Source organism: Cydia strobilella, chromosome 5, assembly GCF_947568885.1.
Source record: "Cydia strobilella chromosome 5, ilCydStro3.1, whole genome shotgun sequence".
NCBI classification, from domain to species: domain Eukaryota; kingdom Metazoa; phylum Arthropoda; class Insecta; order Lepidoptera; family Tortricidae; genus Cydia; species Cydia strobilella.
In genome coordinates, this window is record NC_086045.1 from 9110389 (window position 1) to 9124938 (window position 14550).

Here is a 14550-nt window from a genome sequence, read left to right on the forward strand (position 1 = left end):
AAGGAACCCATGCGCACACTAACCCTAATGAAGGTAAAGGTTCTCTCGAAGGATTCCCTAATGGCGACGATGATGGTGGTATAAAATCTAATGGGGCCTAAAATACTTATGCAGTTATTCATACTAATGTTTAGACCGGAAACAGCAGCTTTCATAATATTGAGATGTCATGTCATGTCAAAATAATTACGGGGTCATAATTAAGTGTAACTTCAAAAAACTTCTTAATTAATGATTAAATTATGTCTGGTCTGTAGGCCGAGCACATGATTGACGCGACAGTATCTCGCCGCGAGATAGACTACCCGTCTTTTACTAACTGTATGAATTAAAGGGGGACGGGTAGTCTATGTCGCGGCGAGATACTCTCGCGCCAATCATGTGCTAGCCCGGCTGGTTTGATTTATTGCCCGTATTGGTTTAACACACTACACACTGTATTTAAATCCACCAAACAATTAAAAACCGATGATAGTAATGCTGGTAAGGTATGATAGGCTTGGCATAGCCGTTAAAATTAAAGCACGAAATATAGATGAAAAATTAAACTCCGTGAACTTCGGGGTATGGCTAAGTAGTTAATTGTTTTTTATTTACATTTCGTAAAAAGTCATTAATAGCGTTGTTGTAACACGGATATTATACAGTGTGTAAAGTGTGTAAAGGGCGAAAATTTAAACGGTGCTAGCATAGGACCTCAGAAGTATCTTGAGATAAATTTCGCTTCGAAATACAATGAAAATTTTAACCATACAAAATAATTCGGCCCGCAATGTAAAGCATTACACAAGTTACGAGCTTTTTAAAGTAACTGTCAACGCTTGTAAGCTAAAGCTAAAGTAACTGACACTCAAGTCTGTAACGCGCGCAACACATTGCCGTGGATACATACTTACACACATTTCTGCTAAGCATCTAATTTTTTTTTTGTCAGCATGTTATTAACGGTTAGCATAAAGAAATGGGAGCGGTATGCACTTTAAGCTTATTACTTACTTTGATTACTCAGGGCCGTTGTAAGTACCTTGCAACCTTTCAGTGTCCCCTGTTAAGAAAATAGTGCAACATTTCCAGTCGGTAACTGTTTAAAGGAGTTTAATGAGAGACCAACGTCGTCTCCGGTGCACAGAGCGCTTATCTAATTATCTAGCATAGCAGCTGGCTCTTTTTTAGCAGTTTGCAGAAAAATTAAACTTGAAATGCTTGCTTGCCCGCGTGTTTATTTGCTTTATGGCCTCAATGTTATGACTTTTTCTGTACAGTAACTACCTGCGTCTCTCCGTTTTTTTTTTAGATTTTTAAACTTCAACTTTCACAGCATTAACATGCCATGTTTTGATTATTATGTATCTGGTCAAGCAAATCTTGTCAGTAGAAATAGGCGGCAAATTTAAAAATTTGTAGGCGCGAAGGGATGTCGTCCCATAGAAAATTTCGCGCCTTTTTCTACTAACAAGATTTGCTTGACCAATTATATCAACCTTTTAATAACTCAGCAAGCTTCGTTGCTTAAACACGGTACTCGACTTAAAAGCTCTCTATTATATCACGATTGTATAAAATACTAATATTATCCCCGTAATCATCCCTTAAGGTTATACAAAATGGATAGGAAATTTGTAGAGGGGATCAACAAATTCGTTAAAAAAAAACCGGCCAAGTGCGAGTCGGACTCGCGTTCCAAGTTACATTACACAATTTATAACAATGTACCAATTTTTTATGTGAAACGTGAGATGTCTTTAAAAAATCCGTAGGAGTCGGATCAAAACTAAGTAATTAAGTCCGATTCACCCTTGACTGCACATTTCTAATAGGCATTCCTGTGAAAAAAAATTTTTAGACCACTGGGTCTAAAATTTTACGAGATAAAGGGGGAATGGTCATTATTTGTCTATTTTCTTAAATAACTTCTAAACTATTTAAATTCTAATATTACAAAAAAAAATTGAGATTCTTCTAACGAGCTCTTTCATTTGATATGTAACATGATATAGTTTCAAAAACTTATTTTTTTTTTACATTTACCCCCTAAAAGTGGCTCCCATGTTTAAAATTCATTTGTTTACGTTACATATCTTACGTATGTGTACCAAATTTCAACTTAATTGGTCCAGTAGTTTCGGAGAAAATAGGCTGTGACAGACGGACAGACAGACAGACAGACGCACGAGTTATCCTAATTCCTAAGGGTTCCGCTTTTTCCTTTTGAGGTACGAAACCTTAAAAAGTACAAGCCTTTTAACATTCAAGTTTTCGTAAGAAATAAAGAATGTTTATGTATTTTTGACCAAGTATCCATGCCTTTAAGGGATGAGATGGGGGTGAAAGTTTGTATGGGGATGGGGAGTAAACAAAAAGCAGATTGGATTTAAAGAGAGATGGGAAGGGAAGTGGAAGTTACGAAGTTGAATAGATTGGAAAAGTGAGAGAAGTTGGAGAACTCGAAGATGTTGGAGAAGTGGAAGAGAAGTGAATATACAAAAAAAGGGATTATAAGAAGTTTCGTTAAAAATAAAGAATGTTTATTGATTATGCATATTAAACGAATAGTTATCCCTTTTGGGGGTGAAAATAAGGGTAGAATAAAAAGCAGATTTGATTAAGGTAGGTAAGTACCCAAATTACTAATTCCACGCAGACGAAGTCGCGGGCAAAATCTAGTAGTTAATAGTTAATGTAAGTACTAACATAGGATGTAAGTTTTCTGATTAACTAACAAAATATGGATCTGATGGGCTGAAATAAATACATTTTATTTTTTATAGCTAAATTGGCCCGTTTAGTCAATTATCGAATCGAGGTCCAATCCAACCTATAAAATAAATATTACACGCATTTTACGCCGTATATTTACATAATGTTTTAAAATAAAACACTACAATAATGCAGTTTCGTGCTAGAAAACTGCAGTCATAAATCTTATTGACAGAATATCCACATGATTAATATCCTTGCCTCCGGTGACGTGTGTATGTCACCTTAAACATTCGGACTTACTTTTGATGTCGCCACTGTATCTGTCAATGCCCTTGATGAAATGAGTGACGTTCGCCGCCACATTACTGTCGCGATAAGAAGTAAGAACGCTCATTCCGTCAATAATTTTATAAAGAAACAGTACAGCACAGCGTCGTAAAAGTAATGCAGCTGTAATTGCCATCCGAACGTTACCTTTATCGGATAAAACGTGAGAAACCGCAACACAATTGAGCACGGTACAAAACACTTTAATAACCCCACGACACGAAAACACCCCATGCCTACAAACAATAAGTCAAAACGTGTAAACCTTGTATTTTCTTACGTCCTTTCCCTAATAACCCGGCAGCTGAATGACTCTGTGCTACCAGGAAATCCCTTACCTAATCCTGGAAGTGGAGTCGACAAACAAACTCAGCCTCGCCGGATTCTCGACTAATGTCAATATCCCCCTTTTAAAACCAACCTCTTCGCCACGGAAATTGCACTTACAACTAAATACCACTGGCAACTTAAAAAGATGAACCAAGCCAAGCGTAGTTTGAATTTAATTCCATTAGCCATTGGCGATACCGCTTCTCAAACTACCTCTTTTATTTAACGATATAAAAATTGGCAAGAAATGCGACTTTACAAATTGTCCGAACTTTTCGTAATAATATTAAACCGTGGGGACTGTGAGCTATATACGTCGACTAAAGTTGCAGTAGATAAGTTGCTAATGAACTTCTTTGTTAAAAGAAGAGCACAATGAAGTGGCACAGTCCGCAACTTGTTACTTAATCTCGCATATACAAGTATTAAATTTAGCTCTACTAAAAGCGACCAAATGCAATTTTCAAGATGTTTTTTTATAAATGCTAAAACGCTCATAAACAAATCTAATGTATGTGCCTACTAATTGTGATAGTACCGCATGTCTTGCAATATTCTCGATCAACTACTTTAAACCATCTCCAACTCGCAAACAGATCGATAAAATCCTTCACGTCTGTAATTGAAGCGTGCATTGGTTAATTGACCCCGGGGGTAAGGCTGTTTGCACTGGCGCGCCTGATAGGTTTGCCCACCTAATGGTAGCAAAGTTCTTCAAGCTAAAAATATACTAGTTAGTCAGTTATTAAAATATCTCTAGTTCCCGGTTGGGAAGTAGGGATTTACATTGTCTAATTAAATTATATCGCTGTTTATTATTATTGATTTTATTTTAGGAAAAATATGTTGTCTAATTTTCCCCTCATGAAAAAACACAGTGGTGATAAAAATAGTGTAAATGTAGAATACAAAAGGCATGGTACACCGCAATGGAGCACGGAATAAATTCTCAGCTTACGCCTAAATTGCGAAAAGGCGTCAATTCAGAGGATGTAGGTAAGAAGATATTTTTTCCTCGCTCCGCTACATTACCACTTTGAGATATCGCGCTTAATACACATGTTATTTGTATATACATGATTATGTTATTGGTGTCTATTTAATATCTTTATTAATTAAATCAGCACTTAGTGTCTCGAATTAATGTGGGGGGTGGCTTTTATTGAAGGTACTTAACATATTTATCACAATTTCTGTGCCTGCTTACACATTTACCAAATGTAAATTTTTACAGCGTAACTTCGCAACATGTTTTACGTAAGGTATTTCATTAGACATCCAGACGCGTTAATATCGTCGCCATCCGACTTAATGTATACTCAGAGACGTGCCGTATATTCTCAGTGTTTCCGACTCCAGAACTATGTCACAATTTCGACAGGTGGGCGCAGAATTGCCGCAAACACATTAAAGTGACGGTACTCCCAACGGCGTTAATGTAAATAAAACATTAATATGTATGAGCCTAGCTTGTTTGCGGCGGAGCTTAGATTTCGCCCTCTCGATGAATAAAGAACGTCAGGTCAGTAGTTAGGTAGTTAAGCATTGCGTGATTCTAAGTGCGATGGTATCAACTACCTGCGCTTATCAGCCGAGTGGCTTTAAGACAGGAAATAAACCATTCTGGACGGTAGTAATTGTCGGAGACAGGGTGAACGAGCCATCCGCTTGTTGCCGGGCCACTGGCTTTAATATTGAAGTCATGGCCTCGCTCTTAATAAGATTTATATTTCAAGGTTGTCTTTGACTATGCTCGCAACAACCTTCAGTATTTAATACCTATAACTTTTGGTATGCGGTTTTCTAATTATCAGGCTTTTATTATATCATAACGGGCACTCTTTGTTTAATAAGCACATGTGTATTTAATTAAATTTAGGAAATATGTGCCATTCTCAATCAAAAGGGTACTTTTTGTCGGTTGTCAATAAGGCGCTATTTCCATATAGCTTTAATTTGAAATCAACCTTATCGACAAGCGACAATGTGGTACCTTTTGGTTGAAAACGTCACATATTAATATTAATATTACTTGTAGAGATCTTGTTTTTTATGTCGATTCCGCCGTTTATTGTACAATAGAAAACCATTAAAACTGGAGATAGTTACCACGATATAAGCTTTTATTTTTCATGACTATGACGTATCATGATTTTTTTAATAATTATTAAGTTTTAGATAGTAGGTACAAAATGTACTTACTCGTTATTTCAGTAAGTACATGATTTTTAAAAACACTCGAAGACTTTTTGTTTACAATGCAACGTTCACGCAAAGATAGATATAACTCCGTAATAGATGGATACAGTCTAAGGAAAAAACGTGCCTCGAAAATCAAGAAAATCTGATTCTCGATCAGATGGCGCCACTACCTTTGGCCTACTCTCGGATAGATGGCGTTGACGGTTTCGTTTGTTATTAACAATTTTCACGCATATCAGTGAAAGAACATGGGTCAAAATCTTATAAAACTAATTAATGCAAATAAACAAATCATTTATCCATATATAAATACATTTTATCGTATTTTATACATCTTAATTTTTAGTTTTAATTGTGTCGATAGATGGCAGTGAATTTACTGTAGTTACAAAATTTACTATGACGGTACTGCTCTATCCTATTATATCCTCTTTGGTTCACGTTAACCATGAAACGACTAATGTCACACAATAGACGCATAAATGCTTAATGTATTGTAATGTATTAACATTATGTACTTCACGATGAAACCGATATAGTCGGTATAACATTGAACGACAATGTCCAGAAGACTAGCAGACTGCATACTTTGCATAGCCAGCCATCAGCCAGTGCCTTCTCTCGCATTGCATTCTTCAGATACGAGCTTGTAGATCCGTTGGCATGTGCAATAATACCAAGTGAGCTTCACCGTCCATCTTAACGCCAAATTGAATTCGAATGGCGAAGAGCCTCGTTTAAAACCCCGGTAAATAGCGACAACGTAAATTGGTAGGGGACGTGGAAAACATTTAGGAAACTCAATCCACCCTTTTGCTTTTCTGCAAATTAAATGAGAATATACTTAGTTCCCGACACGGGCCGCATTTTAGTTTATCCTTTTGCGCTCAAAGTGTCTGGAAACAGCAATATCGCTGGCAACCCTAATTAAAACCTGGAAAAAGTTAAAACTTGAAATTTATTCATGCGCAAGTTGCACACTAATTGTCCCCTGTCTGCTATACGGCCACATCTCATAATTTATGATTATTGGAAACTTAACTATTATTTTTAATTAATAAGATTGAATCTCCAATGATCATACATTTTGAGATTTGGCCGTATAACTAGCAGGAAGGGGACGACTTAAGCTAGGTAGGGTGTCAAGCACGTTTTATTGTAAAACTATGTAACGCCCGTCTATTTTTTTACAGTACATAGATGGTACTACTTTACCGCACTAGTGCGATAATTAGCACATTACGCAACTATGACAAAAATTTAAAAGGCCATATGGCCATATGTACTGTAAAACGTTGCACGATACATGTGTGAATAGGTAATTCGCAACTCGTGTCGATTTAAAACACTTTCTTCGGTCGTGTTTTAATTTATCGCCACACGTTTCGAATTTCCTATTTTTGGCACTTGTATCGTAATGTACTATTACTAATCAGTTACTATATTTACCTTTAGCCTCCGGTAATAAAAGACAGGTTTTTTATGTTTATTGTGTGTTTCAGTGTATTTGTGTCGTAGCACGCCACCCATTCAAACAAATCAACTACAACTAATATTATAAACTTATACTTATATTATAAATGCAAAAGTAACTGCCTGTCTATCTATATGTTACCAATTCCATACAAAGTTAGTATTTAAGCTTCTTCCTCTTATAAATTTATAATAATGAATAAGTCAAACAAAGGTGCACAGCTGTGATTGATATACACACATCAAACTATGTCAAAATATATTCAATAATGTAGTTTCAATAATAGTACTTAATATCCAAAGAGGAAAATGAGGACTACGTTTGTATGGAAAAGCGATTTCGCGCGGTCGTCCACTTTCGTCTTAAACCGCTGAAATATGGTATGGTATCGTCACTCCACGCAGACAAGATATATAGGTAGAGCTGAATTGATCGACTTAAAATCGATTCAGCGTCAGTTTGAATTTCATTAGCACTTTTAAGGGTTCCGTACCCCAAAACGAAAAAACGGAACCTTATAGGATCACTCGTGCGTCTGTCCGTCTGTCTGTGTGTCTGTCCGTCTGTCACAGCCTATTTTCTCCGAAACTACTGGACCAATTAAGTTGAAGGGTACACATATATAAGTTTGTGACTCAAAGACGGACATGAAGCGTAAACAAATGAATTTTAAACATGGGAGCCACTTTTGGGGGCTGAATGAGATATTTGGGGGCTAGATAAATCCATGTTTTCTGTAATTTTAAAATAAATAGTTTAGAAGTTATTTAAGAAAATAGCCAAAAATTTACCACCCCCCGGCCCTTTGTAATCTCCGAAACTACTGGGTCTAAAATAAAAAAAAAATTCACACAAAATTGTTATTTACCTCTATAGGTAAAGAACTATTTTGTGTGTATTTTTTTTTATCTATATCACAGGAAAACCTATTACAAATGTGCAGTCAAGCGTGAGACGGGCTTAATTACTTAGTTTTTGAACCGACCCCTACGGATTTTTTAATGTACTTTCGTACAGTCCCCCCCCCCCCCAAAAACGTTCCCCCTTGGAACGTGAGTCCGACTCGCACTTGGCCGGTTTTTAATCGGTAAATGGATGTCTGTCTGCTTACTTATGGGTTCTCACACAAAAAAGTTTTGCCTCAGTAGATTTACGTAAATAATAGAATTGCGCGTAGAAGCAGAGGCAACACAAATTAAATTGCCTTAATTTTATTAGGACACTTGACAAATGGAGTCGCTATGGAAACGTTCGCTATCTATGTATCATTACGACTAATTAAATAAATGTTACTGATCTGATGAACACGAGAATACATTAATATTGATTACTCTGTATGACAAAGGATTGTATCTTTGTTGCTAAGGAAGCGAAATATCTTTTTGGATGATTTAGGGATTTAAGGTTGTTTACGTAAATAACACGCAAGGGTTTATTGTGATAAGAACATTTGGTAATCCGTTATGACAAAGACCTACGACCTATATATGACTCCGTATAAGATGAATACAGTCTAAGGAAAAAACGTGCCTCGGCAATCAAGAAAATTTGATTCTCGCACAGATGGCGCTACCACCAATACACACCTTTGGCCTTTCTCGGCTAGATGGCGTTGACGGTTTCGTTTGTTATTTAACAATTTTAACACATATCAGTGGAAGAACATGGGTCAAAATCATATAAAAATAATAAATACAAATAAAAAAACATTTATCCAATTACTAAATATATATATAGTTTTAATTGTGTGTCGATAGATGGCAGGAAATTTACTGTGACTACAAAATTTACTATGACAGTACCCCTCTATCCTATATATTATCTTTGGTGATGACCAGAGATCGGCGGGGGTGAGCTATTTGCCTTATAATATGACGTAATACATGTCAAATTATAAGGTAAATAGCTCTGGTTATGACAACTTACTAACTTAGCTGTTAGAAAGCCTATAAAAGAAAAATTGTTTTAAATGCGCCCTCTATTATTATAAAAGACTAAAATAGAATATTAGCTATTAAATGCATGGGTATAGTTTTCACTAATTATAGTTAATTTATGTATTTTGCACCAAGTCACTTTGCGAAAAATAGTTTTGACAAAAAAATCCCAGTTAAAACTAGTTTTAACCGAGGCCTTGCGGAAAACTAGTTTTAACTAGGGAATGCAAACCGGTTTTAATGACCGGTTATTAACCGGTTTTCCCATACAATTAAAAACCGGTTTGCATTCTCTAGTTTTAACTAGTGAAAACCCGAGGCGATACGGAAACATAGTTTTAACTAGGAATAACGCGTTATCACTAAACACGGTTTTTATTTTACGGTAACGTATAGACTGCTAAAATCATAACCCTTTCAAAGAAGTATTGTAACACTTTCACGTTCGATCCTACTTTTGCCCAAATTTAAAGCGCAAAATCCTGCGTCAACGGTAAATTCAATGCATTCGCAAGACTTCAGCCGTCGGAAAGCGGCGTTTCTGACTGAATAAACAGAATTGTTTCCGTGCTAAATGATGCAGAGCTAACGTGTCTAACAATCGCAACGCCTAGATATTTTGTTTTGCTCACTCGTAGACGTATCTCGTATCCTAGACGATAGAAAACATTCATAACAGGAAGAAATATTAGTGATCTTCTTCTTCTTCTTATCGTTGGTCCCAGATTATTGCCACGGCTCATGGCAGCCTGGGGACCTTCCAACCCAGGGGGGAAACTAGGTCATTGGGATTAGTTATGTTTCCTGAAAAGCAACAGGTAGATATTAAAGGATATACCTATCGTACATTAACATAAGTTCCGAAAAACTCATTGGTACGAGCCGGGATTTGAACCCGCGACCTCCGGATTGAAAGTCGCACGCTCTTACCGCTAGGCTACTAACACTTAAAGAACAAATAATTGTGATAAACACACAAATAAATTCCCTTACCAGGATTCGAACCCGGGACCTCCTGTTTCGTAAGCATGGTCAATACCGACAAGGCTATTTGTCGTCAAAGTGATTTATATTTATATTCACATATATATTTGTACTACAAGCAATAATATTATAACTAAGTACGCCTAGCGAATAAAAATCTATTTATAAATCATCTCGGGCAAGGCAGAGGCAAGACTGTCAATTAAAATAACCGCCCCATTTAGGATTTACCACACCGTTTAGGGAAAAACAATCTTCTGTAAGTAGGCCTCAAAGTCTCTTAAAAAAAATTATACAACATTAACAGTGACAATCATATGGTGACATAAAAAATACATGGGCATCATTTATACATACAACAGCCAATACTTTGGTAATCATAAACTTAAATTAAATAATTACTATAACAGACATGTATATATACGTAGCCTCTATGGTTAATAATACATTGGAGGTGTAAAAGGTCGCCAATGTCAGAGAAAATGTTAGTATGTACTAATATGATTTGGAGGTTGAAAGGAGCTTCAAGCTCCATGGATATAGATACGTATTAAACTGCGTGTATTTAATCTTGAAACCAGGTTAAAAATAGCATTTTATGCACAGTCTGTAAGAAAGCATTACAGATATAGTAACAAAATAAAAGAGTGCTTAAAAAAATGTGAAGATAAAGTGGTATTTGAACCACCCCAATACACGGCTTTTCGAAACCCTTGGTGCTTGCATGATATTTGTTTTCCTTTCAGCAAACTCAACATCCATGTGATGTAATAATGAGCATGTCAATGTCATTTATCTGTCCCTTCTTTTTATTTGGTAGGGCAATGTCGTAGTTTTTAAAAGAATCCACTTCTACTAATACAGATTTCCTATCGTATTGTCAACAGCTTTGTCGAATGGAGCAATAAAACTATTGTATTTGCCAACTTACGATAATGGCCTACATTTCACTCGGAACAGCAACAGAAAAATACAAGTTACACAATATGGCACAATCCACCTCTACAATTTCGTTTTATATCTTGCAGCGAGCCGACATCGTTCAGAAACACTGCAGATGTGCTTGTCATTTCGTACAAATGCTGCACAATATCTTGTCTCCATTGACTGAAATTCAACTTCGAGCACATAAAGGGCATCGACGACAAAGCGCTCGTATTCCCGGACCCGGACCGAGTTCAAAATCATAAAAATTAAATTCTGTATCTTGGAGGAAGTTTCCCGTTTCGGAGATGGCGCCACCCGCTTTGTGCCAACAGACAATACCCGCCAAATAGCGACTTCGCTCATATTTCATTCGAATAACAATGAACGGTCTTTCGCTTTATCCAATATTCAATACTTGACCGGCGAAGCAATATATTTTCAAAGCCGAACTTAACAAAGTGAAAACCGAAAGTGATCTAAATGGGCGAATACAATGTACAGTAGGTACACGTCCCATCTGCTCGGTCAAATATTATTGTAAACCCAAACGAATGTAATCCTTTCTGTGAACTCTCATTTTATAACTTCACTAAGTATAAAGAAGTGCGTAAGGTTAGAAACCCGGCGGTGGCCGAACGCCGTTATTCGTTCGTCACTGAACAACAATGCGACAAGGGTCTGCTCGTCAGATTGAAAATTAAATTAGGACGTCCCGGCGATCCTGTTTACGCTCCCCTTTTAAATGTGCAAGTTTTAAAGGAATGCTTAATTCATGAACCTATTCTAAGTTAGACCATTCAATTTACATTTTCAAACTCATGCATGGCTCAAGAGCGATTTGCATTTCCTGTCTGCGTGTTGCATCGTCGCAAACTGCGAGGATGAGTCTTTGTGCTGAATACAAACCAACGATTGTTGGGATTTAGATAAAAATATGGAGGTATTTATCAAGCTGAGCTCGATCCATTGCTGTTTACCAGCAGCGTCCATTGCCCCTCGTAAATCGTTTAAAGGTTGGGCGTTCTCCATCCTCAAGATGAATGCCCTTGTCGGGCTGATATATTTACTGTCCGCCACATGGTCTCCACTCCCACTCTCCTGAACATGTATCTCTAGTGCCACTAATAGAAATAGACGCCATGAATAATAAACGTTAGACTGGTTTCTTAATTTGCCGAACGAACGAACATTTTCTGGACAATAGTAATCTTTCAGGGGCGCATGTTAATAAATAATCTCTGATCGTGAATCGTGATTTTTTGATTAACTAACTTTTAGACACACACTGGACATAAAAGATAACAGATGCTAACAAGTAACTGTTTACACCGATCTATTAGAAAAAACCTACCCAGCCTAGCGGGTAACATACGTAAAGTGCGGTATGGCATATTACCCATTTTTCATCTAAATCGTGTGACTTTTGCCCGTTCGCGCGCGTAATGTAGCGCACTTTATCGTCAGTAATCCTGCCGTAACGGCTCTTCTCCTCGGCTTTTTCAGAGACTGGAAGAGGCCTCAAGCAGCAGTTTTGTTAGCATGTTAAACGCAATAAAACCCTATCGCATTCGCCATTAAGCGAGCTTTTGAAACCAAAATAATTTTATTCACACGAAGTATATATTACGAGCAAAAGGGACGTACGAGTATGTATACTCCACTCGTACCTATACAGGTGTGTTAGTCGTGAACATGTGCTTAGTGCACTATGTAAATATGTAACATTTTTGTGCTTAATCGTGTGTATGTTTCTTTACTCGATAAGCGAGCATAGTAAACGGTTCATTTGAAGAATCTCTTTGAAGTTGTCAGCTCGGCTGCTGTAGACGTGACGGAGGAATAACGATAGAACCGAGCGGACGCCCCGCTCTCAATCCAAGAAGCCTTTATCGTTTTCACATATACTCTTTAACTCGACGTACTTATTTAATTAAAAACTTGTTTTACTTATCTTCAGTTTTTGTTCCTACGTTAGGTACTTTTCGAAACTTAGTTACCTTACTTTAATAATGAATGAGAACTTGACTACCTGCAAACAAAACGATATAAAGTTTGCTCAAATACCTAAACTTAAGCAACTTAAGGCAAATCATTTACGTTTTTATACTACAGTTAAAGAAAAAGACTTCTTAATGTTTAAATTAAGCCGATAGATAAGTACCTAGTGCCTCTGACGCATTGCCAGCTAGGTCTCATTGAATAGATGCATAAATCAAGCTGGTTGTATTTCAAGCTGTAATTTGTTTGTTCGCGATTCTGACCTCATTAATGTTATTTTGGGAATATGCCAAATGAATCTATAGTATTATTTCATGCACATTACATAGCTTTTGGACTAAAAAATTTCATTATTTTAGCTGTTAATTTTTTGTTAGATAGCTTGTTTCATATAACACTTTAAACTCTCGCGTTTTGTACATCGTGGTGTAGATTTTTATAAGACAATGCGAATCAAATTTTCTACAAGAATGCAGGTATTGTTTAAAAAGTCTAAATTAAAATTAAAATTGTCTGCCCCAACCTTCACTTGATCATGTTTTGTTGGTACACGGCAATTTCTTTTAATTAATATGTCAGTCGCAAAGACCGCTAGTCCTGGTCTTCCCACGATTGTCTTGACCGAGCCTCTTGTGAGCGAAGCGTTAGTGCTCCTCTTGTTTTACAAAAGTATACGTCGTATGAGTAAAATATATAATATGAATTATATATTATAATATACATATGTATATGTCTCATACGAGTTTCTAGTTAGAATTATACATATTTGATGATTTTTAGTGAAAATAATTAACATCAAATAAATAGGAAACCAATAATGAGGAAGTAAGTATTTGTATAGTAGTAAAGAATACCATTTTTCTTTGCTATTGAGTGTATTTTTAACCTTTTAACAGTATTGTCATTGCGAGCCCCTATTTTATAAAGCGCAGGAATAACACAGCTTGTTCTCAGTAAAAACAAATTAAAACAACTTTTTCGGAACTGCAGCGCGCTGACCCCTCTGGTTTTTATTGCAACTTTGTTATTTGTAGTTTGCTTTTCACCATGCAAGAAACAACATGCAGCACGCGACACATTTTCGAATTTATTGAGCGAAATGCACGTTAAGAAGTTTTTCTTACTTTTCGTTAAATACGAGCCTTTTGGTAACTAGTGGCATTGTTAATATATTATAGTGTAACGTATTTAAGTATACAATAAATATACATTAAACATAGTATACAAACTAGTTATGTATAATATATTTTCCTAACTTTAACTTTTATGTTCTCATTTAATCTTTAAAGTACTCGTAGACTTATTATAATGCTCTAACAATAGCTTTCAAATCGAGTGAACTGGAGTTAATGTCAATTTGATATAAATAATTAACATATTATTACGGTAGGTACTCTTATAATCTTTTTAAAACAATACCGGACTTATACAGCCTAAAACGTGACGTGTTTTGATTTTATATTAATTATTTTTGATTAAGGTTACAGCTTGGGCAAGCCTTAGATACAAAGCTTAACCCTTGTCAGCCGTGTGTCACATGCGTCAAGTTTAATTCTGTCTCACTGCGATGTATGTATGTAGGAATTGCAGGTTCGAGGTTTTAAGACTAATATTACCTCTAGGATTAACTCTAATAAAATAAGAGACTTAGAGGCCCATTTGAACTCACAT

The 14550-nt window shown here is 36.3% G+C and overlaps 2 protein-coding genes across 4 annotated transcripts in view; both read left to right on the forward strand.

The window, feature by feature from the left end:
- LOC134741652 (protein O-mannosyl-transferase Tmtc3) overlaps positions 1-14550 on the forward strand; it is a 173400-nt gene that overhangs the window by 56965 nt on the left and 101885 nt on the right. The window lies entirely within an intron of this gene.
- The window catches only part of LOC134741701 (troponin I), a 443517-nt gene continuing 438639 nt past the window's right edge, over positions 9673-14550 (forward strand). Inside the window, exon 1 of one of the 2 annotated variants that reach the window (XM_063674591.1) lies at positions 9673-9688. The gene's annotated coding sequence lies outside the window, so the exon portion shown is untranslated. The remainder of the gene's footprint in view (positions 9689-14550) is intronic. The other variant, XM_063674584.1, reaches the window with a different exon arrangement.